The sequence below is a fragment of the Bos grunniens genome, chromosome 18 (genome assembly GCF_055505025.1).
Source record: "Bos grunniens cultivar Pamir isolate PY7600 chromosome 18, Bosgru_T2T1.0, whole genome shotgun sequence".
NCBI lineage: Eukaryota > Metazoa > Chordata > Mammalia > Artiodactyla > Bovidae > Bos > Bos grunniens.
In genome coordinates, this window is record NC_141182.1 from 31,445,818 (window position 1) to 31,471,371 (window position 25,554).

The 25,554-nt window shown below is 37.5% G+C and overlaps 1 long non-coding RNA gene across 16 annotated transcripts in view; it reads right to left on the minus strand.

Annotated features, from left to right (window-relative positions):
• The window catches only part of LOC147353357 (uncharacterized), a 238,252-nt gene that overhangs the window by 206,923 nt on the left and 5,775 nt on the right, over window positions 1–25,554 (minus strand). For 2 of the 16 annotated variants that reach the window (XR_015145030.1, XR_015145029.1), the window contains one exon: window positions 16,928–17,197. The exons of 12 other annotated variants lie outside the window; for them this stretch is intronic. This is a non-coding gene — a long non-coding RNA (uncharacterized LOC147353357). Of the gene's footprint in view, window positions 1–14,155; window positions 14,254–16,927; window positions 17,276–25,554 lie in introns of those variants that run through there. 2 more of the 16 variants (XR_015145032.1, XR_015145031.1) reach the window with 2 other exon arrangements.

Sequence of the window (25,554 nt, forward strand, 5' to 3'; positions counted from 1 at the left end):
AATCACTGCAGATGGTGACTGCAGCCATGAAATTAAAAGATGCTTGCTCCTTGGAAGAAAAACTATGACAAACCTAGACAGCGTATTAAAAAGCAGAGGCATTACTTTGCCAACAGAGGTCCATCTAGTCAAAGCTATGGTTTTTCCAGTAGTCATGTATGGATGTGAGAGTTGTACCATAAAGAAGGCTAAGCACCAAAGAATTGATGCTTTTAAACTGTGGTATTGGACAAGACTCCTCTTGAGAGTCCCTTGGGCTGCAAGGGGATCCAGCCTGTCAATCCTAAAGGAAATCAATCTTGAATATTCACTGGAGGGACTGATGCTGAGGCTGAAGCTCCAATACTTTGACCATCTGATGCAAAATGGTCACTGGAAAAGCCGACTCACTGGAAAAGACCCGACTCACTGGAAAAGACCTGTATGCTGAGAAGGGACTGAAGGCAGAAGGAGAAGGGGACAATAGAGGATGAGATGGTTGGATGACATCACCAACTCAATAGACATGAGTTTGAGCAAGCTCCAGGAGATGGTGGAGGACAGGGAAGCTTGGCATGCAGTCCATGGAGTCGCAAAGAGGCAGACATAACTGAGCGACTGAACAACAAAACATTTCATTCATGTACACAGGCACTAAAACCCTTAGGAAAAAAAATGGAAAAATGAAAGGTAACATTTAAAATGATATCAAAATAACACCAAATATACAGGGTAAATAGACATGAGATATGCAAGACCTTCACACAGTAAATGAGAGAGAAAAGAGGACCTAATAAATGTATTTTTTTTAAATAAATGCTCAACAAGAATTTGGTTCATTTTGACCTTTTATTTTTATTTGTTTTTTTATATTCTATATTGAATAAAATTGCTAACAACATCAAGATTTTCTAAAGAAACAACATAATTGAATGTCTTGAACTACAAGATATTAATATAAAGAACACTAAAGAATGAGTGGTGTCAAATTGGTCCAAAGTGAGATGAACAAAAAATGGAGGGGCTTCCCTGATGGTCCAGTGGGTGAGAATCTGCCTGCCAATGCAGGGGACATGGATTCAGTATCTGTTCTAGGAGGATCCCACATGCCACAGAGCAACTAAGCCTGTTCAGCACAACTACTGAGCCTGTGCTCTGGAGTCCATGAGCTGCACCTGCTGAAGCCCACGTGCCCAGAGCCTGTGCCTCGCAGCAAGAGAAGCCACCACAGTGAGAGTCCACGCACTGCAATGAAGAGTAGTCCCTGCTCGCTGCAACTAGACAAAGCCCACGCCCAGCAATGAAGATTTCAGCTCAGCCAAAAATCAATTAAAAAAATGGAATAACATGCTTACACCTAAAACTGCTCTTAAAACTAAAAAATATATATATTTTTAATCTAACAGCATAGACAGGTCAGAAGCAGACTCACACAAGTAAAGTAGAATAATTTATGACAAATATATCAGCCGGGGCACAAAAAAATTGCATATCTTTTAAATAAATAATATACATGCTCTTGTATATTCATAGTGAAAACAATGAATTTATACTCTTACCACACATCATAAACAAAATAGGCCCCAGATTGTTTATAAATCTAAATATGAAAGGTTGAACAATGAAGATTCTAGAATGCTACATATAGCATAATTATTTTATGACTTGGGAAGGAAAAAATTGCTAACATACATAATGTAGTAACCATAAAACAAAAATTTCCTTTAGTGAACTACATTAAAAATAAAAATTTCAACTTATATCAAAAACATCTTTACAAAACATATATTTGGCAAAGGATTCATCATATGTAGAGTACATTTGGAACTCTCACAAATGCATAATAAACAGATACACAATCCAACTGTGGGGGAAAAAAGACAAAGGAGGAGGGAAAAAGGAAGGGAGAAAGGAAGGTGGGGAAGAGAAAAAATTGGTAAGTCCTTGAATAGAAATTTTACAAAAAACTGTACACCCAAATGTTCAGCAAATATGTGAAAAGTTGCTTAATGCCACTAGTCAGAGAAATTAAAATAAACACCACAACAAAATACATTACAAACCACTAGCATGGTTGAAATCATATGGTAACTCCAAGTGTTCAAGAAGAAGGAGAAGTAAACACTCATACTGGAAAAAGCTCTTTAGAGATGTTTGAGATTAGCTGTTAAACCAAGCATATCATAAGATCCAGCAAAATAACTCATATATATATAACACAACAGAAATGCCTACATATGTACCACAGAGACATATACAAGAATTTTTATGGCAGCAGTACTCGAAGTAGCCCTGATCAGGAAACAACCTTGAAGTCTATCAAGAGAATAAAATAGATAAATAAATGGTGATATAGTCATACCATGAAAAACATATAGCTACAGAGTTCTCATACGCTCTCTCCCCTCGTAATCTCACCGTCCACATCCTAGGTAAGAATGGAATGCACGTTACCGTTGATGAACCAACACTCACACATCATTATCACCAAAAGTCTATAGTTTACATTAGACTTCACTGTGTGTTTTACATTCTCTGGGTTTTGACAAATGTATAAGAGCAGGTGTCTACCATTACCGCTTAATACAGAATAGTTTGCACAGCCTTAAATATCCCCTATAGACCACCTATTCATCCTTTGCTCCCTCAATACAATGAGAGTTACTAATCTTTTCACTGTCTCCATAGTTTTACCTTTTCTAGAATGTAATGTAGTTTGAATTTAACAGTATGTAGTCTTTTCAGGTTAGCTTTTTCACTGAGTAATTCGATCTAAGATTCCTCTTTGTATTTTCATTTCTTTTCTTCTTAGTCATGAATAATGTTACACTGTCTGGATGTACCATATTTTTTGATACCCCACGTCCGAGTTAAGAGAAACCCAGGTAAGTCGGAAGGTGTTGTTAGAGGCATTAGAGGGCAGACACACAAACCATAATCACAGAAAACTAGTCAATCTAATCACATGGACCACAGCCTGGTCTAACTCAATGAAACTAAGCCATGCTATGTGGGGCCACCCAAGACAGGCGGGTCATGGTGGAGAGGTCTGACAGAGTGTGGTCCATTGGAGAAGGGAATGGCAAACTACTTCCATATTCTTGCCTTGAAAACCCCATGAACAGTATGAAAAGGCAAAATGATAGGATACTGAAAGAGGAACTCCCCAGATCGGTAGGTGCCCAATATGCTACTGGAGATCAGTGGAGAAATAACTCCAGAAAGAATGAAGGATGGAGCCAAAACAAAAACAATACCCAGTTGTGGATGTGACTGGTGATAGAAGCAAGGTCCGATGCTGTAAAGAGCAATATTGCATAGGAACCTGGAATGTTAGGTCCATGATTCAAGGCAAACTGGAAGTGGTCAGACATGAGATGGCAAGAGTGAACATTGACATTTTAGGAATCAGTGAACTAAAATGGATTGGAATGGGTGAATTTAACTCAGATGACCACTATATCTACTACTGCGGACAGGAATCCCTCAGAAGAAATGGATAGCCATCATGGTCACAAAAGAGTCCAAAACGCAGTACTTGGATGCAATCTCAAAAACGACAGAATAATCTCTGATGTTTCCAAGGCAAACCATTCAATATCACAGTAATCCAAGTCTATCCCCCAATCAGTAACGCTGAAGAAGCTGAAGTTGAACAGTTCTATGAAGACCTACAAGACCTTTTAGAACTAACACCCAAAAAAGATGTCCTTTTCATTATAGGGGACTGGAATGCAAAAGTAGGAAGTCAAGAAACACCTGGGGTACAGGCAAATTTGGCCTTGGAATACAGGATGAAGCAGGGCAAAGGCTAACAGAGTTTTGCCAAGATAATGCAGTGGTCATAGCAAACACCCTCTTCCAACAACACAAGAGAAGACTCTACACATGGACATCACCAGATGGTCAACACCAAAATCAGACTGATTATATTCTTTGCAGCCAAAGATGGAGAAGCACTATACAGTCAGCAAAAACAAGACCAGGAGCTGACTGTGGCTCAGATCATGAACTCCTTTTTGCCAAATTCAGACTTAAATTTTAGAAAGTAGAGAAACCACTAGACCATTCAAATATGACCTAAATCAAATTCCTTATGATTAAACAGTGGAAGTGAGAAATAGATCTAAGGGACTAGGTCTGATAGAGTGCCTGATGAACTATGGATGGAAGTTCGTGACACTGTACAGGGATCAAGATCATCGCCATGGAAAAGAAATGCAAAAAAGCAAAATGGCTGTCTGGGGAGGCCTTACAAATAGCTGTGAAAAGAAATGAAGTGACAAGCAAAGGAGAAAAGGAAAGATATAAACATCTGAATGAAGAGTTCCAAAGAATAGGAAGAAGAGATAAGAAAGCCTTCCTCAGTGATCAATGCAAAGAAATAGAGGAACAACAGAATGGGAAAGACTAGAGATCTCTTCAAGAAAATTAGAGATACCAAGGGAACATTTCATGCAAAGATAGGCTCGATAAAGGGCAGAAATGGTATGGACCTAACAGAAGCAAAATATATTAATAAGAGGTGGTAAGAATACACAGAACTGTACAAAAAAGATCTTCATGACCCAGATAATCACGATGGTGTGATCACTGACCTAGAGCCAGACATCCTGGAATGTGAAGTCAAGTGGGCCTTAGAAAGCATCACTATGAACAAAGCTAGTGGAGGCGATGGAATTCTAGTTGAGCTATTTCAAATCCTGAAAGATGATGCTGTGAAAGTGCTGCACTCAATATGCCAGCAAATTTGGAAAACTCAGCAGTGGCCACAGGACTGGAAAAGGTAAGTTTTCATTCCAATCCCAAAGAAAGGCAATGCCAAAGAAGGCTCAAACTACCACACAATTGCACTCATCTCACATGCTAGTACAGTAATGCTCAAAATTCTCCAAGCCAGGCTTCAGCAATACATGAACCATGAACTTCCAGATGTTCAAGCTGGTTTTAGAAAAGGCAGAGGAACCAGAGATCAAATTACCAACATCTGCTGGATCATTGAAAAAGGAAGAGAGTTCCAGAAAAAACATCTATTTCTGCTTTATTGACTATGCCAAAGCCCTTGATTGAGTGGATCACAATAATTTGTGGAAAATTCTGAAAGAGATGAGATTACCAGACCACCTAACCTACCTGTTGAGAAACCTATATGCAGGTCAGGAAGCAACAGTTAGAACTGGACATGGAGCAACAGATTGGTTCCAAATAGGAAAAGGAGTACATCAAGGCTCTATATTGCCACCCTGCTTATTTAACTTTTATTCAGAGTACATCATGAGACACGCTAGGCCGGAAGAAGCACAAGCTGGAATCAAGATTGCCAGGAGAAATACCAATAACCTCAGATTTGCAGATGACACCACCCTTATGGCAGAAAGTGAAGAGGAACTCAAAAGCCTCTTGATGAAAGTGAAAGAGGAGAGTGAAAAAGTTGGCTTAAAGCTCAACCTTCAGAAAAAGAAGATCATGGCATCTGGTCCCATCACTTCATGGGAAATAGATGGGGAAACAGTGGAAACAGTGTCAGACTTTATGTTTTTGGGCTCCAAAATCACTGCAGATGGTGACTGCAGCCACGAAATTAAAAGACGCTTACTCCTTGGAAGGAGAGTTATGACCAACCTAGATAGCATATTCAAAAGCAGAGACATCACTTTACCAACAAAGGTCCGTCTAGTCAAGGCTATGGTTTTTCCAGTAGTCATGTATGGATGTGAAAGTTGGACTGTGAAGAAAGCTGAGCACCAAAGAATTGATGCTTTTGAACTGTGGTGTTGGAGAAGACTCTTGAGAGTCCCTTGGACTGCAAGGAGATCCAACCAGTCCATCCTAAAGGAGATCAGTCATGGGTGTTCATTGGAAGGACTGATGCTAAAGCTGACACTCCAATATTTTGGCCACTTCACACGAAGAGTTGACTCATTGGAAAAGACTCTGATGCTGGGAGGGATTGGAGGCAGGAGGAGAAGGCGACAACAGAGTATGAGATGGCTGTGTGGCATCACCGACTCTATGGACATGAGTCTGGGTGAACTCCTGTTGTTGGTGATGGACAGGGAGGCCTGGCGTGATGCAATTCATGGGGTCACAAAGAGTTGGACACGGTTGAGCGACTGAACTGATCTTGCCTGATTTTATCCATTAACCTATTGAAGGACATCTTAGTTTCCTTTAAATTTTGGTGATTATGAATAAAACTGCTACAAACATCTATGTACAGCTTTTGTGTGGATATAGTTTTCAATTCATTCATCAAAGCTTAAGGGGTGTGACTGCTGGATACTATGGTAAGATATTTAGTTCTCCAAGAACTACCGACTCGCTTCCCAAGTGGCTGTGCCATTTTGTATTACTACCAGTAATGAATGAGAATTCATGTTGTTCCACGTCCTTGTCAGCATTTAGTGCTGTCAATGTTTTTAATTTTAGCAACATGTGTGTAGTAGTATCTAGTTTGTCTTTTACTTTGAAATTCTCTAACTACATATAATGTTGAGCATCTTTTCATACGTCTATTTGTCATGTGTATATCTTCTATGGTGAGATTCAGATATTTTTCTCATTTTAAAACTGAATTATTTTCTTATGATTAAGTTTTAAGAGTAATGTGTATATTCAGGATAACAGGTCTTTTATCAAATATGTCTTTTGCAAATATTTTCTTCCAGTCCATGGTATGTATTTTAATCCTTTGACAATATTTCTTTCATAACAATTAAAAATATGTAATGACATTCAACTTATTATTTCCTTCACCACCTTTGCTGTTGTATCTAAAAACTCATCTCTAGACCAAAGGAGAGTTTCTCCTGTATTGTCTTCTAGGAGTTTTATAGTTTTGCATTTTACACTTGGTTCTATGAACAATTTTGAGAATATTTTTAATTTTTGGCCTGGGTTTTCTGAAGAATGGAGCTCAAAGTCTAAAACCAACAATTTTGCAAAGCTACTAAGGAATATTCACCAGTGAAGATTGGGAAGGAAACAATTTCTTTCATTTATTGACCATCCAATGGAGTCTTGTAACATACTGAATCATGTGGGAAATAGAGTATCTCAGAATAAATCTGGAAAGAGTCTTGGCAAATTGTTCCTCTTTGTGCTGCATTTAATGGATCAGTAATAGATATTATAGAAGTAGATAAAAATGGATTCTTTGTTAAATAAGTTTTGAAAAATTTTACCTAACATGCAATATATGTCTTTACCATCAGGATATTTATGAGGGCTTTAGTGATTTTGGTGACTCTCCAAATGGGCAATACATTAAATAGAGTTCTCTCAGCTCATTTTATTGAACATATAATATTTTCTTGAAAAACTAGTATTTTGAATGAAAACAAAAAAAAATTATAGATAAAAAAATAAGCTCATGACATGAAGTTCACTATTATGTCAAAGATCATTCAGTTAGTTATTGGAATGTTTGGTATTGACACAAACTATCCAGTATTCCTGCCTGGAAAATCTCATGGACAGAGGAGCCTGGAGGGCTATAGTCCATGTGGTCATAAAGAACTGGTAACAACTGAGTAATTAAGCTACCATCAACCACCACCATCTACTTACAAGCTGGTGTTGATTTAATTTCCATTTACTACTTGAAGAAAGTGAAGACTCATTCATTAAATGTTTGTGAAGCATTCTATTATGGTGTTCCGGACAGGGAGACATGGCATTATTATGTCTACTCATTTAATCTTAACACATTCCCTTGTATCATGATTCAACATATTCTAATATTTTATGAGTTTGTCTTAATGAATGCATTGCTAACTCTATTCAACCTTTTGTAATTCATGGGGCATCAAGGTTATTTGAGTGTAGCTTATGTCATCTGGGGGCATTCAGGACTTGTCCCAGTGCCCTCATTCATGGGAAGTCTATTTAGGCCTCTCTATATGCTCACTGACATTGTGAAAATGTCATGTTTGTAGCCAGTGATTTTGCCATCAGAAAAATCTGTGCATTGATGATGATAAATTTATCTTCTCCTTTAAAAACATCATTAATTAAATTTTCCTGAAATCCATTTCACTCCTTGCAGAGTCAGATAAATGCTAAGTTTGGGCACATGTATTCTTCAAGGAATCAAAGAAGACTTGAGATGACAGCAGTCAGTGAGAATTCTGAGCTAGGATTAACATTTTGAAAGAACTTGTCCTATACATCAGTGTCTCTTTTGCTGTCTCGTATACAGGGTTATTGTTACCAGAGAGGGAGAGGGTGAGATGATTTGGGAAAATGGCATTGAAACATGTATACTATCATGTATGAAACGAGTTGCCAGTCCAGGTTCGATGCACGATACTGGATGCTTGGGGCTGGTGCACTGGGACGACCCAGAGGGATGGTATGGGGAGGGAGGAGGGAGGAGGGTTCAGGATGGGGAACACATGTATACCTGTGGCAGATTCATTTCAATATTTGGCAAAACCAATACAATATTATAAAGTTTAAAAATAAAATAAAATTTAAAAATAAAAAATTAATTAAAAAAAAAGAAAGAACTTTGTCCATCTGTTAAACAAAAGCTAAATCTGATTCAGCTTGAGTACAACATATGTATTTCCAAAGCAAAGCTTTCGTTAAAAGTGTCTTAACAGTCCAGGTAACATGGTATTTACTATTAATGTTACTCTATGAGTAGAAAACTCTCTAAAATTCTTTAATGTCTTACAAATTCACAATTCAACTATGATAAAATAGGTTTCACCTAATAGCTCAGTTGGTAAAGAATCTGTCTGCAGTGCAGGAAACTGAAGTTCAATCCTTGGGTTGGGAAGATCCCCTGGAGAAGGAAATGGCAACCCACTTCAGTATTCTTGCCTGGAGAATTCCATGGACAGAGGAGCCTGGCAGGCTATAGTCCACGGGGTCGAAAGAGTCAGACACAACTTAGCGACTAAATCAAAAACCAACCAATAATCTATTCAGGAATATTAAGATAAACAGTGGGCATGTATGTGTAGCTCATGTCTGCAATAGCCATCTGCCAAGGTTTCCCTCATATATTATAAAGCAAAACAAAAAATATTTCAAAGTACACAGTTTTCTTTTTTTTTTATTTTTAAACTTTACAATATTGTATTAGTTTTGCCAAACATCAAAATGAATCTGCCACAGGTATACCCGTGCTCCCCATCCTGAACCGTCCTCCCTCCTCCCTCCCCATACCCTCCCTCTGGGTCGTCCCAGTGCACCAGCCCCAAGCATCCAGTATCGTGCATCGAACCTGGACTGGCGACTCGTTTCATACATGATATTATACATGTTTCAGTGCCATTCTCCCAAATCTCCCCACCCTCTCCCTCTCCCACAGAGTCCATAAGACTGATCTATACATCAGTGTCTCTTTTGCTGTCTCGTACACAGGGTTATTGTTACCACCTTTCTAAATTCCATATATATGTGTTAGTATACTGTATTGGTGTTTTTCTTTCTGGCTTACTTCACTCGGTATAATAGGTTCCAGTTTCATCTACCTCATTGGAACTGATTCAAATGTATTCTTTTTAATGGCTGAGTAATACTCCATTGTGTATATGTACCACTGCTTTCTTATCCATTCATCTGCTAATGGGCATCTAGGTTGCTTCCATGTCCTGGCTATTATAAACAATGCTGCAATGAACACTGGGGTACATGTGTCTCTTTCCCTTCTGGTTTCCTCAGTGTGTATGTCCAGCAGTGGGATTGCTGGATCATAAGGCAGTTCTATTTCCAGTTTTTTAAGGAATCTCCACACTGTTCTCTATAGTGGCTGTACTAGTTTGCATTCCCACCAACAGTGTAAGAGGGTTCCCTTTTCTCCACACCCTCTCCAGCATTTATTGCTTGTAGACTTTTGGATCTCAGCCATTCTGACTGGTGTGAAATGGTACCTCATAGTGGTTTTGATTTGCATTTCTCTGATAATGAGTGATGTTGAGCAACTTTTCATGTGTTTGTTAGCCATCTGTATGTCTTCTTTGGAGAAATGTCTATTTAGTTCTTTGGCCCATTTTTTGATTGGGTCATTTATTTTTCTGGAGTTGAGCTGTAGGAGTTGCTTGTATATTTTTGAGATTAGTTGTTTGTCAGTTGCTTCATTTGCTATTATTTTCTCCCATTCTGAAGGCTGCCTTTTCACCTTGCTAATAGTTTCCTTTATTGTGCAGGAGCTTTTAAGTTTAATTAGGTCCCATTTGTTTATTTTTGCTTTTATTTCCAATATTCTGGGAGGTGGGTCATAGAGGATCCTGCTGTGATGTATGTCGGAGAGTGTTTTGCCTATGTTCTCCTCTAGGAGTTTTATAGTTTCTGGTCTTACGTTGAGATCTTTAATCCATTTTGAGTTTATTTTTGTGTATGGTGTTAGAAAGTGTTCTAGTTTCATTCTTTTATAAGTGGTTGACCAGTTTTCCCAGCACCACTTGTTAAAGAGATTGTCTTTAATCCATTGTATATTCTTGCCTCCTTTGTCAAAGATAAGGTGTCCATATGTGTGTAGATTTATCTCTGGGCTTTCTATTTTGTTCCATTGATCTATATTTCTGTCTTTGTGCCAGTACCATACTGTCTTGATAACTGTGGCTTTGTAATAGAGCCTGAAGTCAGGTAGGTTAATTCCTCCAGTTCCCTTCTTCTTTCTCAAGATAGCTTTGGCTATTCGAGGTTTTTTGTATTTCCATACAAATTGTGAAATTATTTGTTCTAGCTCTGTGAAGAATACCGTTGGTAGCTTGATGGGGATTGCATTAAATCTATAAATTGGTTTGGGTAGTATACTCATTCTTAAGAAAATCTTGTATTCATTGGTTAATTTGCGCAGGCTTACAAAAGCATTTGTTAAAATAAGTTTTGATCATTCTTAGCATAAACAAACAAACAAAAATTTCTAAATATCCCACTGGGCATGCTCATATGGGAAAAGAACAGCGGCCTTACCCAAAATGATGAAACTATCCCCTTTAATGTGGAAAAACACCAAGAGCTCACAGAAACAGGAAGGTTAACTGGTAAGACTCTTAGTTCTTTCATTTACTAGTCCATTTAAGAAGCTCACTTGATCACTTCCATCATCTAGTAGAGGCGGGCACTGTGAAAAATACCGTGTCATGTGTATTTAAAAGTTAGTAATCTATAACCATAACTTACATCATCCTTAGGAGTCAATGGACATACAGGAAATTGCTGCCCCTTTTCCTTTCATGGAAAAAGTGTTCATTTATAAAATGCACAACAGTTGCTGTAGTGCTCAGTGCTAGAGGAAGAAAAGGCCGTTTGCTTTTTTCTCACTGATTTACTGAAACAAGACTATGTTGTATAATAAGATACTGTGAATCATTCAAATAAAAGATTGCACAATATCCAATTTAACAGTTACAACACTTGTGTTTCCTCAAATAAATCTTCTATCTAAACGGCATCTAGGTGATATGTGGAATACTTGATTTTTAAGATATAATTTAAATGATACTGGGCAATTTATAATGTTATTAAGGCACTCTTCTGTTGGAAAGGATGAAGTAATGAAAATCTGACTTGACCTGCATGAGTTTACTGGGACTACCATAACAAAATACCACAGACGCTGTGGCTTAAATAACAGAAATGTATTTCTCACAGTTCCGGAGACTAGAACTCCAAGATCAAAGTGCAGAAGTGCAGTATCCAAGTCCAAGATCCAAGTGTAGCCAAGTTTGCTTTCTTCTGGGGTCTCTCTCCTTGATCTGGAGACAGCCATCTTCTTACTGATTCCTCACATGGTTGTCCCCTGGTCTATGTGCATCTGTGTCCTAATTATCTCTTTGTATAAGACCACCAATTGTAATAAATTAAGGTCCACTTGTATGGTCTCATTTTATCTCAGTCACATCTTTAAAGGTCTTATCTCCAATACAGTCACATTCTAAGGCACTGGGGATCACAGCTTTAATGTATGCATTTTGGGCAGGCATAATTCAGTGCATTACACCTTCCTACTCTTAACAAGTAGAAGACCAGATACCATACATGTAAGAGTTATCTTCAGATGTTGGATAGCAGGCAGCACAGAAATGTTACCTCTGAGAGAAGAGAAATGAAGGTGGACTCTGCTATGGCCCTAGTTTTCTTCCTAGAAACTCATTCCAATTTCCATACTAGGATGGAAATTTTCAAAGAAGAGCATAGTGGTTTCACAGAGTCGAGGAGACAGAGATTAGAAGTTAGTGAGGTTAAAGAATGTCACTGAGAAGAATTTTGGAGAAGGCAGATCTACACAGAGAAAGAGTACCAGAAACCTGAACAGGAATCTGTTCTATCTTTGCCAAACACTACGCCAGGTATGTACATATGGAGCAAAATTCCAGGAGGCCTTGCAAAGAATGATGAGTGTGCTGTAAACAGAATAATTCTCAGAAATCACACTATATAGGCAGACTTTTTAGCTCTGATTCATCATAGATTTTTCATTTCTCACTTGATCATTCAGTAGAAACTGTAAAATTCCCACAACTTGAGTAGTCTGTTGTTCCATGTCCAGTTCTAACTGTTGCTTCCTGACCTGCATACAAATTTCTCAAGAGGCAGATCAGGTTGTCTGGTATTCCCATCTCTTTCAGAATTTCCCACAGTTTATTGGGATCCACACAGTCAAAGGCTTTGGCATAGTCAATAAAGCAGAAGTAGATGCTTTTCTGGAACTCTCTTGCTTTTTCGATGATCCAGTGGATGTTGGCAATTTGGTCTCTGGTTCCTCTGCCTCTTCTAAAACCAGACTGAACATCAGGAAGTTCACGGTTCACGTATTGCTGAAGCCTGGCATGGAGAATTTTGAGCATTACTTTACTAGCGTTTGAGATGAGTGCAATTGTGCGGTAGTTTGAGCATTCTTTGGCATTGCCTTTCTTTGGGATTGGAATGAAAACTGACTTTTCCAGTCCTGTGGCCACTGCTGAGTTTTCCAAATTTGCTGGCATATTGAGTGCAGCACTTTCACAGCATCATCTTTCAGGATTTGAAATAGCTCCACTGGAATTCCATCACCTCCACTAGCTTTGTTTGTAGTGATGCTTTCTAAGGCCCACTTGACTTCACATTCCAGGATGTCTGGCTCTAGGTCAGTGATCACACCATCGTGATTATCTGGGTCATGGAGATCTTTTTTGTACAGTTCTTCTGTGTATTCTTGCCACCTCTTCTTAATACCTTCTACTTCTGTTAGGTCCATACCATTTCTGTCCGTTATTGAGCCTATCTTTGCATGAAATGTTCCCTTGGTATCTCTAATTTTCTTGAAGAGATCTTTAGTCTTTCCCATTCTGTTGTTTTCCTCTATTTCTTTGCATTGATCGCTGAGGAAGGCTTTCTTATCTTTTCTTGCTATTCTTTGGAACTCTGCATTCAGATGCTTGTATCTTTCCTTTTCTCCTTTGCTTTTCATTTCTCTCCTTTTCACAGCTATTTGTAAGGCCTCCCCAGACAGCCATTTTACTCTTTAGCATTTCTTTTCCATGGGGATGGTCTTGATCCCTGTCTCCTGTACAGTGTTACGAACCTCATTCCATAGTTCATCAGGCACTCTATCAGATCTAGGCCATTAAATCTATTTCTCACTTCCACTGTATAATCATAAGGGATTTGATTTAGGTCATACCTGAATGGTCTAGTGGTTTTCCCTACTTTCTTCAATTTAAGTCTGAATTTGGCAATAAGGAGTTCATGATCTGAGCCACAGTCAGCTCCTGGTCTTGTTTTTGCTGACTGTATAGAGCTTCTCCATCTTTGGCTGCAGAGAATATAATCAATCTGATTTTGGTGTTGACCATCTGGTGATGTCCACGTGTAGAGTCTTCTCTTGTGTTGTTGGAAGAGGGTGTTTGCTATGACTGAACTGAACTGAACAGAGTAGTAGGGCTAAATAGTTTCTAAAGTAATTGGTACTCTTAAAAAATGCCTAGACAAATCTCAACAAACTAAAGCTGATAGATGAGTGAATTAATACTGTCATAATAAAGCTCATAATTCCTTCCCTGGTGGTTCAGACAGTAATTCTTTAAAGGAAAACAGCAAAATTCAGATACTCATGAATATAACATTCACAACATCCAAGATCCACTTAAAATTTGTGAAGCATGATGATATGTAAAAAATGTCAACCAAAAAGTGTTTTAAATGATCATTAAAAACAGAAATGATGGAGATGATAAAATTTACAGACAAGACACTTTATTCGGAGCTTCCCTGGTGGCTCAGTGGAATGAGTCAATACAGGTGATATGGGTTTGATTCCTGGGTGAGGATGATCCCCTGGAAAAGAAATGGAAACCCACTCCAGTATTCTTACATGGGAAATCCCATAGACAGAGGAGCCTGGAGAGCTTGCAGACAATGGGATCAAAAAATACTGGGCACAACTTAGCACATACACACATCTGATTTTACTATGCCGAAGGATTAAAGTAAAATATGTACCAAAAAAGGAGAGAAATGGAAAATATGAAAGAACCAAATGATATATCTAAAAAATAAAAATATAATATTGGTAATTTAATTATTCGCTGGATGGGATTATCAGCAAAAAGACATTTGAGGAGAAAATATCAGTAAATTTAAAGATAGAGGAGATATCAATTGATTACTCAAATTAAAGATATAGATGAACAGAATAAAATTTGCTTTTATGTGTTTGTGAGTGTCAGAAGAACCTGAAATATAATTAAGACAAATCCATCTAGGACTTGGACTTCTGGAAATACCAGCGTAATTGGAGGATATTTTTTTTCCTACTAATCTGTGTACAAATAAACAAATCATTAAAATTCAGGTGGACATTAAGAAGAGCATTTTCTCTAGAGTGAAATAAAAATAAATCAGACTGGCAAACTGAATGACTAGGGAAAGTGGAGAGATGCATTCAAATTTCCAGAATCTCTGCAAGGTCACTAGACTAAACTAATCAATATTAAAGAGATTAAAGAGTATTTTCCATGATCATCAATTTTCATGTGAAGATGGAAACCTTTACTCTCTGGCTACCTGATGAAAACTTGAAACTGATTCTAGAAGTAATTAGAATCAGTGATTCTGAGGTCCTTGGAATGGTTTACTCATTGCTTAGGAAATCAGGATCATGTTCCTTATCTTTAGTTGAAGTAATAAAAGCCTAGAGGGAGTTACTTCTTCACTGCAGACAACAGAAGACATTATGATCCACAGGCTGTGCATTCCACATCCAGCTTTCCCACTCACCTAACAAGTACAAGTAGTTTCATGTTCTTATCCTCAATTCCATCATTTATGAAGTGAAAATATAAAGTATACTTCCCATGGAAAAAGATTAAGTGTATTCTGAGTCTAAATATTACTTTAGGAATTAAAACAATAAATGATGTTAGTGTCGGTATTTGTTAACTTATTTAACAAATATTTACAGGATCCTTACTGTGTGCAGTTCAAATGTTTTGGTGATGATCAAGATACAAAATGCCTTATTCATGAGGATAATACATTCAAGTAGGAAAAACAGACAATAATCAGCACTTAAATCAACACAAATACAATGGAGAAATATAAATATAAAGTGAAGTGAAGATTTGTAAAATGAATGGATGAAGCTAAGTTAAGCTTCCACTTCACATCATAACGCAAAGTAATTTTCAGATGCATTATGGAATAGCAACGTTAGAAGTAAATCTTGGAGGCTACATATAAAAGCTAAGGGTGGGGAAAAACTTCTCAAACAAGAATGGGAATACATAAGCTCTATTAAAAGAAAATAGAGAGAGTCCTATAGTATAGCACAGGGAACTATATTCAGTATCCTGTAATAAACCGTAATAGAAAAGACTGAAAAAGAATAGTCTTTTTGGACTATGAAACAGACTATGAAAAAGAATAGGGACTTCTCTGGTGGTCCATTGGTTAGGAATCTGCCAGTGCAGGGGACACAGGTTGGATCCTTGGTCTGAGAGGATTCTACACGCCACGGGGCACCTAAGCCCACATGCCACAACTACTGCGGCCCACGTACCACAGCTAGGGAAGCCAGCATGCCCTAGAGCCCCTGCTCTGCAGCAAGAGAAGCCACTGCAACGAGAAGCCTGCACACCACAACTAGAGAAAGTCTGCGTGCGGCAACGAAGATCTAGCACTGCCAAAAATAAACAAATGGAGGAATAATTTAGAAAAAATACGTATAACTGAATCACTTTTCTGAAAAGCAGGAATTAACATAACATTATAAATCAACTACACCTCAATAATTATTTTTTAATTGTAGTGAGATATTTTGTGATAAAATTTGTAATGATAATGATAGATTAAAGGCTAAAGGCCAATGAAAAACTGTTAAGTTGACAAGACAAAAATGCAACAGTTAAGGATAACTAGTTCATACTAGAAAAATCCCAGTGTTTAAAGGAATGGGATATTTCAGATAAGCTGGTCATGATTGTCCTCTGCAAACAAAACTTGAATAAAATGAAGGATCAAGTCATACAGCACTCCAGTGTTGAATATGCCAGGTGAAGTGAAGAGTTAAAGCAACAATCCTGAAGCAGAAGCCATGTTGGTCTCATCAAGAATTGCTAAACCTGTAAGCTAGCATGTGATAGATTATAGGGGACCAGAAAAGTGTCAAGATCTGTTAGTAGTTAATTGCAGCAATTAACATGAGAGTTGATGGGGACTTCAATTCAGGTAGTAGGAAGGTATGAGGGGAATCATTCATATTTTGAATGCTTTTTCTAAAGTTAGAAGAAACGAGCTGCTTATGGGTTGGGTTCCATTTGTAAAAGATACAGATATAAAGTTTACTTAGCAGATACGTGAGTTGAACCAAATTGCAAATTGTTTAGTAGAAAAGAGACTGAAGTTGACCTCACAAAACAATATTCAGGATTAAAATGGATAGTTTCTAAGAACTTCTAGGGAACTAAAACATTTAGTAGACATTAGATGAAGTTATATAAAAGCTAAATGCTTAATTTCTTACAGTGCTTTATTTTTTTAATAGTTAATTATGCAATTGATACAAATTTAAAATAACCAGAATAAGACATCTTGGAGAAGTAGATAAAACTCCTCCTGCCAACTCAGGGGACACAGGTTTGATCCCTGGTCCATGAAGATTCCACATGCCACAGCTACTGAGTCACTTTCCTTCCGTGAAGATTCCACATGCCACAGCTTCTGAGTTACTTTCCTTAGAGCCAAACAACTGAAAGAAGCCAGAGTGCCTAGAGCCTGTGCTCTGCAACAAGAGAAGCCAGTGAGAAGCCTGCACATCGCAACTGCAGAGTGGCCCCTGCTCGCCACAATTAGAGAAAGCCTGCAAGAAGCAACAAAGACCCAGTGCAGCCAAAAATAAAGTAAAAATTTAAAAACCTTAGAAATAACCAGAATAAGCACAAGGAAAAAAATCAATATCCATACATCTGCCTTCCCACATAACTATTAAGAAAGGGATAGACACATAACCTATAGACATAAATATACCTTAACATTTTTAGGTATTTCTTTTGAAAAATAAATATAAAATATAAAAAAACAAATAGACACACATATATGTTTAAAAATGGAATAATAATATTCAACCATTAGTACATTTACCTATGCATTTCTCTATTCATATTGCTTATTAAACTTATATAAGTTAATTAACAATATGGCAGCTTTTATCATCAGTGCATTCAAAAAAATGACTTATTCTCATTGTCTCCCCTATGTCCTCCATTTCCATATGTGGAAACTCATAAAATGCTCTGCAGGCAGAATGATTTTAATGAGGACAGAGTGACTGATAAATTGAGACAACTTTGACTCTAGCAGAAGACTAGAAAAGAAAATTTTATCATAGCCATTTTTTTCCTTGCTACCACTGACTTGACCTGAGAAATTCATTGTAACATGAAAATTTAAAAAACCCTACAGACCTTGAGGGAGGAATTTCATCAAATGCTTCTGTTCGAGTAATAGCACATACAAATAGAATACATGCATCTGTGAAATATTAAATATCAATGCAATGTATAGTTATTCCGAAGTCATTCATTTTATATAAGATGTTAGACCTTGATCCTCCTTCCAATTTAACTTTGCCACTCTGCTCCTGATAGATTTCTTTTCAAGTAATGGCTATGCATGTGGATATAATAGCAGTGTAGATTTTAGCTTCACATGGTGTGCATTACCCAAGTCAGACTCACAACGATTTAAAAAGAAAACAAAATTTATATAGTATTTTGGTATTTTAGTTAAGTATTCATTTTTGTGTATTTGTTGTGTATATGTGTGACTAGCCATTGTAAAGAAAGAAATTAAGTTGAAATTTTTGTAAGTAATTGGGGCAAAATTAATATCATGCATGAAGAGTCAGAGTTGGTCAAACCCAATACTCTGTAGTACAATAAGGAACTAGACAGTCACTCTAGGGTTTATGGTTGGGTTTGAATCCTATTTTCATTTTACAATATTTGACAACTTACTCATAAGCAAAGAGCTGAAATTTCTTCTCCCATAACATGAGAGAAAGAATTAGCCCAAAGACTTTGAGAGAAAAATATTAAGTGTATAAGCACTCTCAATGCATCTAGCAAACATTTTATAAATATAACCACGAATGAATTAAAATGCAGGCAAGGCTTTCTGAAGGAGGTAAAAGGACTCATGGTTTTAAAGAAGATTAGGGGCTCTTTTGGTCAACAAAAAGGATGGGGCAAGGAGAAGGCATTCTAGACTTGAACAAAGGAACAAACATAGAGCATAATGCATTAGGATATAACATTAGTTTAGTAGGGTTCATGCATGAAGTTTAGAATATTAGAAAGTTACAGTCATAGTAGAAGCCTTACTTACAATGAGGTCTTTCCAGATTGAATATTTCATTAAACATATTAGGTTAATAAGATTCTTTACCATCTGAATGACCAAGGAAGCCTCTAATAGACCGAGATTATACAGTTATGTAATATAAAAGCCAAAGATGATAAATAAGATAAGCTTATTTATTTTGAAGTGATGATTTTATTGACCTTGTTTTTAGCAATAACTCTTGGACCTGATATTAGAACCCTAAAGTTTAGAAAGTGATGGGATCTTGATCCTGGGTTTCTGGCTTGTCTGTTAATAGCTTCAGGATTCTTGAAAAAGTGTCTTAGTGTGTACAGATTCTAACTGATGCGTAACTGTACCCTTATGTCACTCCTGCTGCTGCTAAGTTGCTCCAGTTGTGTCCGACTCTGTGCAACCCCATAGGCCGCAGCCCACCAGGCTCCCCCGTCCCTGGGATTCTCCAGGCAAGAACACTGGAGTGGGTTGCCATTGCCTTCTCCAATGCATGAAAGTGAAAGTGAAGTCGCTCAGTCGTGTCCGACCCTCAGCGACCCCATGGACTGCAGCCTACCAGGCTCCTCCATCCATGGGATTTTACAGGCAAGAGTACTGGAGTGGGGTGTCATTGCCTTCTCCATATGTCGCTCCTGGCCGTATACAATTCCTTTGCTCCCTGTGAATTTAAAATACCTGTTCTTGGACTAGGTAAAACAATTACTCCCAAATTAAATCCCTCCAGCAACTTTGTAATCTATGTTCCACATCAAGATTTATTTTTCTCTCATTTTGTTTTAACTAACAAAGGCTTGAGTTTGAATGATGCAGAAAAATTCCCTCAACAAGATTTCTACCTGAAGGTCATTCTTTTACAGAGATATATTTCAGGTGCTATGTTAATACTTCCAAGATAATTTACTGTTGTTTTCATTGAGAAAAGCCCCTCAAAAGAGAATATGAAAATATACTAATGTTTGAATAATGATTATAGGAATTCTTATTATCTAAATTTGTTTCTTCCAATACATGATCTGTCATCCATAAACCAATATTATTCAGTTTATAGGCTCTTCAAAAGGGATAGAAAGAGCTGAACATTGGATATCCCTCCCCCATTTTTAACAACTTAAAAACCAGTCAAAAATTATTTCATAAATAGAATATCTGTGTGTGTGTGTGTATGTTCAGTCACTTCATTTGTGTCCGACTCTCTGCAACCTTATGGACTATAGCCCACCAAGCTCCTCTGTCCATGGGATTTTCCCAACAACAATACTGGAGTAGGTTGTCACTCCCTCCTCCAAGGAATCTTCCCAATGCAGGAGTCGAGCCTGTGTCTCCTGCATTGAAGGTGGATTCTTTATCATTGAGCCAGTAGGGAATCAGAGTTTCTTTGCCTGTTTGTAAATTTTGTACAGACAAAAAATTTAGCATATTACCGATTGCTGTCTCTCCACTCACTCTCATTTATTCCTTAATTTATTCTGTGCCTCAAGGGCAGTAGGGAATAAGGAGGGAGAGCTGGACTTTAACCATACTAAGAGAATTTGCATTATCTGTTTAGGACTCAGACTTTTTATTTTCCTGTATAACAAAAGGGTGACCTGGTCATTTGTTTTTTTCTCAGTCATCCTACTCTCACAGAGGGATAGAAAGTGGATTAACGGGCCTAGAATGGGGATGAAGAATAAAACTGATAATAATAACATATTAAAGGAACATTAGATCTGTCTAAAGGTGAGATAATGAAGGCTTAATAAAATAAGGTAGTGAGAAAAAGGTTCAGAAGAGAAGCAGAATTGCAAACACTTATTTAGTAGAAATTATATTGTTTGGGGCTGTGAAATAGAAAGGAAGAACAAGCTTTTGTGTGGTCTTTCTCCTTCAAATAACAGATGATAGTATTTTCAGACCCATGGAACCACGTTGTTTGTTTATTTTAGGAAACTTTGAGGAAGGATTTAGTTGTAGAATAAAGTATTTTGATGCTTAACAAACAATGATTTGAAAATCTTAAATTCTTAAACTATGGAAGAAAAATGTTTCACTTGATCATATAAGAACAAAAGTAAGGTGAGAATAAGTTGCATAGGTCAGGAGACAATGTCATTACATCTTTCATGAACTTTCTTTTTTAAAATGCAATGTAACCTCATTGAAGTTGTGGTTTTGTAAATTCAAACACACTTAATTGTGGTTTGAATTTAGAATGTGTCACCCAGCTTACTGGTATCAATCCTTTAGGATACACAAATAAGAATCTTGATACAAATTTGCAAGAACTGAAAACTTTTAAGAGAGGGAGAATAAAATCTGAAAAGAACATGAATTTCTAATGTGCCTCAATTTTCACTTGCTTAGATTGTTTCCAGTTTTCAAGGAACCAGAACCCATCTGGTGCTGAGTTGTGTGTGTGTGCATGTATTACCATGTTTGCACGAGTGAGTAGTATGGTCCCATTTCCTCAACCAATAACAGGAAGAGCAGACAACACAAGGAATTACAGAGTGGTGCAAAGGTAAATGAATTTTATTTCATTTCTGAGTCTTGTTTGTCTGCAGAGCAGAGCCATGACAGGACAACACGGCTACCATTCCTAATAAATAATAAGCACTTTCAAAACTTCTCAGTAATGTTAGTTACACAGTCCAATTTCTTTGCCTCCATGATAACAAGATGGAATGAAAACTGGCCACACCAATTTCTTTAAATTCACCCTATATAAGCACTTTGTTGAAATCAGCTATGGACCCAAGTAAGGCAGAGACATGTAGCTTTACACAGAGAAAGTGGTAACATGGAAAATATGTCAAGAAGCTGAGGATAAATTTCATGATAAAAACTAAGATCAGTCCCTGAGTATGTGATCCATCATAGTCTAACACTGAGACAACAGACTGAATTTATGTTTCATGTTCTAGTTTTGAGTACAAAGGTTATTCGTAGCTATATGGTACTGTCATCTAAATTGGCATCATGGATAAGGGGCATGTCAGATATTAGGGATTTAATCAAGTGTTTAGTGTTCCAAAATACAAGGTTGCTTAGCATTTAGTTATTGGTATCTAATTCTGTAAATGATCTCCTTTTTCTCTAGTATACTATTTTCTCTTATAATTTTGGGTGGGGGAATCGAGTAGTTTGAGAAGCATTGCATTTGTAGTAAAACAAAAGGGAGGGGAGGTATATATGCTATTTTAAGTAGTCAATTTACTTAAATTATCTAATCCCCAATTTCTTCATTTGTAAGCTGAGGGTAATAACACGCAGCCTGTCTTTCTTGGCATTGTTTTGAAGACTTTTGGGATATGGAGAAAAAAATACTATACAAGCACAGACATCATTGCCATTATTGAATTATTTCTCTGCTTTTACCTCCCTAAATATAAATCTCTGAACTCTTAGTTAGGGTGCACTTAAGACACTTTTAGCAAGTCCAGAATTCCATAGGCATTTCAGAGTTAGTTCCAGTATGAGGGAGGGGATTCTAGAAGTATTGAGATCTGTATTAATTATGAAATGTTATTAAAGATAAAAACAAGATTATTCACAAATTGAATTTATACCTGGGTTACATTCAAGCACAAAACATTCTCTAATCAAAAAGGTACATTTATGCACATATATGTGATAGGGTATTTGTGTGTATGTACGAATGAGTGTGTATGTGTGTGCGCCCAAATGTGAGTTTACAGTGTCAGTACAGTTCAGTTGCTTAGTCGTGTCTGACTCTTTGCAACCCCATGGATTGCAGCACACCAGGCCTCACTGTCCATCACCAACTCCCAGAACCTACTCAGACTCAGGTCCGTTGAGCCAGTGATGCCATCCAATCGTCTCATCCTCTGTCATCCCCTTCTCCTCCCAGCATCCATCTTTTCCAGGATCATGGTCTTTTCAAATGAGTCATTTCTTCACATCAGGTGGCCAAAGTATTGGAGTTTCAGCTTCAACATCAGTCCTTCCAATGAACACCCAGGACTGATCTCCTTTAGGATGCACTGGTTTGATCTCCTTGCAGTCCAAGGGAATCTCAAGAGTCTTCTCCAAAACCACAGTTCAAAACATCAATTCTTCAGTGCTCAGCTTTTTTAATAGTCCAACTCACATTCATACATGATTATTGGAAAAACAATAGCTTTGACTATACAGACCTTTGTTGGCAAAGTAATGTCTCTGCTTTTTAATATGCTGTCTAGATTGGTCATAACTTTTCTTCTAAGGAGCAAGTGTCTTAATTTCATGGCTGAAGTCAGCATCTGCAGTGACTTTGGAGCCCCCCAAAATAGTCTGTCACTGTTTTCACTGTTGCCCCATCTATTTGCCATGAAGTGATGGGAACAGATGCCACGACCTTAGTTTTCTGAATGTTGAGTTTTAAGACAACTCTTTAACTGTCCTATTTCACTTTCATCAAGAGGTTCTTTAGTTCTTCTTAATTTTCTGCCATAGGGATGGTGTCATCTTCATATCTGGGGTTATTGATATTTCTCCTGACAATCTTGATTCCAGCTTGTACTTCTTCCAGCCCAGCATTTCTCATGATGTGCTCTGCATATAAGTTAAATAAGCAGGGTGACAATATACAGCCTTGACGTACTCCTTTCTGGATTTGGAACCAGTCTGTTGTTCCATGTCCAGTTCTAACTGTTGCTTCTTGACCTGCATACAGACTTCTCAGGGGGAAGGTAAGGTGGTCTGGTATTCCCATCTCTAAGAATTTTCTACAGTTTGTTGTGATCCACACAGTCAAAGGCTTTGGAATAGTCAATAGAGCAGAAGTAAATGTTTTTCTGGAACTCTCATGCTTTTTTTTTTCTTTTTTTCTTTTTTTCTCATGCTTTTTTAATGATCCAATGATGCTGGCAATTTGATCTCTGGTTCCTTTGCCTTTCCTAAATCCAGCTTGAACATCTGGAAGCTCATGATTCATGTACTGTTGAAGCCTGGCTTGGAGAATTTTGAGCATTACTTTGCTCACGTGCGAGATGAGTGCAATTGTGCCATAGTTTGAGCATTCTTTGGCATTGCTTTTCTTTGGGATTGGAATGAAAACTGACCTTTTCCAGTCTTGTGGCCACTGCTGAGTTTTCCAGATTTGCTGGCATATTGAGTGTAGCACTTTCACAGCATCATCTTTTAGGATTTGAAATAGCTCAACTAGAATTCCATTACCTCCACTAGCTTTGTTCATAGTGATGCTTCCTAACGTCCACTTGACTTCACATTCCAGGATGTCTGGCTTTAGGTCAGTGATGACACCATCGTGATTATCTGGGTCATGAAGATCTTTTTTGTATAGTTCTTCTGTGTATTCTTGCCATCTCTTCTTAATATCTTCTGCTTCTGTTAGGTCCATACCATTTTTGTCCTTTACTGAGCCCATCTTTGCATGAAATGTTCCCTTGGTATCTCTAATTTTCTTGAAGAGATCTCTAGTCTTTCCCATTCTATTGTTTTCCTCTATTTCTTTGCCCTGATCACTGAGGAAGGCTTTCTTTTCTCTCCCTGCTATTTTTGGAACCTTGTATTCAAATGGGTATATCTTTCCTTTCCTCCTTTGCCTTTAGCTTCTCCTCCTTTCTCAGCTACTTGTAAGGCCTCCTCAGACAACCATTTTGCCTTTTTGCATTTCTTTTTCTTTGGGATGGTCTTGATTAGTGCTTCCTGTACAATGTCACAAACCCCTGTCCACAGTTCTTCAGGCACTCTATCAGATCTAATCCCTTGAATCTACAGTGAGTTTACAGTGTACAGAGCCTTTAAGTTAAGATTGATATATCATATAACTATCTGCCTATACCAATCAATATTCCAAAGAAGTACTTAGGATTGAATATTGTTGATAATATTTAAAACTGTAGAGTAAATATGTAGAGTTACTCAGACAGGATAAACCTATTGACAGAGGTCAGTCACTACTTGTGATTAACTGAGGAAGTGGTAATCACTCCACTTTTAGAAATTCATTTTATGCTACTTCATTTTTATGAAAGATTTGCATTACACCAGTTTTCACTAAGCAAAAAAATCTGAAGAGGATTTTCACTTTTACAAAAATAAAAAATAAAAAGGCAAAAATTGAAATTAGCATTCGGCATTTGTTTTGCAGAGAGTTCTTATATAGGCAGTGCACACCCTGAGCAGAGTGCTCCCTACCAGCTCTTTCCTGGGAACCACTCTCAGCATCAAGCCATCGTAGCTTTGGACTGTGTCTGTGAGCATCTGTGCTTTATCTTGGTTTATTTTGTGTATCTGTTAACAAGACGTTTCCTAAGGTCACTGGTTCTTCGCTTTATACCATTTTGGCTTATGAAAGGTTTCACAAGAATACTACTTTCAGAGAGTGGAGGAAACCTGCAAATCGATTGGCTCAGAATATGAAAATAAACATTTCAGGCTGGATTATGTACACTCCAAGGAAAATATCATTTTGAACTAAATGTACTCCAATGCCCACACCAGTTAAATATTACATGAGTATCATTCAAAGGTGCTAGTTCAGCAGGAAGCCTGGGCAGAGGAAATGACTTTCTTAGGTAAAATGATGAGCTCATTTAATCAGCTTCCAAACCCTTGACAGGGATTAATCTTCCATTAAGGAAGCAGGAAAGTCCTCCAAAGCAAACGGTGGGTGTTGTCCACCATTTTAAATGAGAAGTATTTTTATTGCAGCCATCAAACCCTTCTACATTAGCACTTTATTTGCAACTTAATCAAATTATTTGCAGCTTAATCAAAACTAAAGTATATTATCGTAACAATAAATGTCATTTGAGC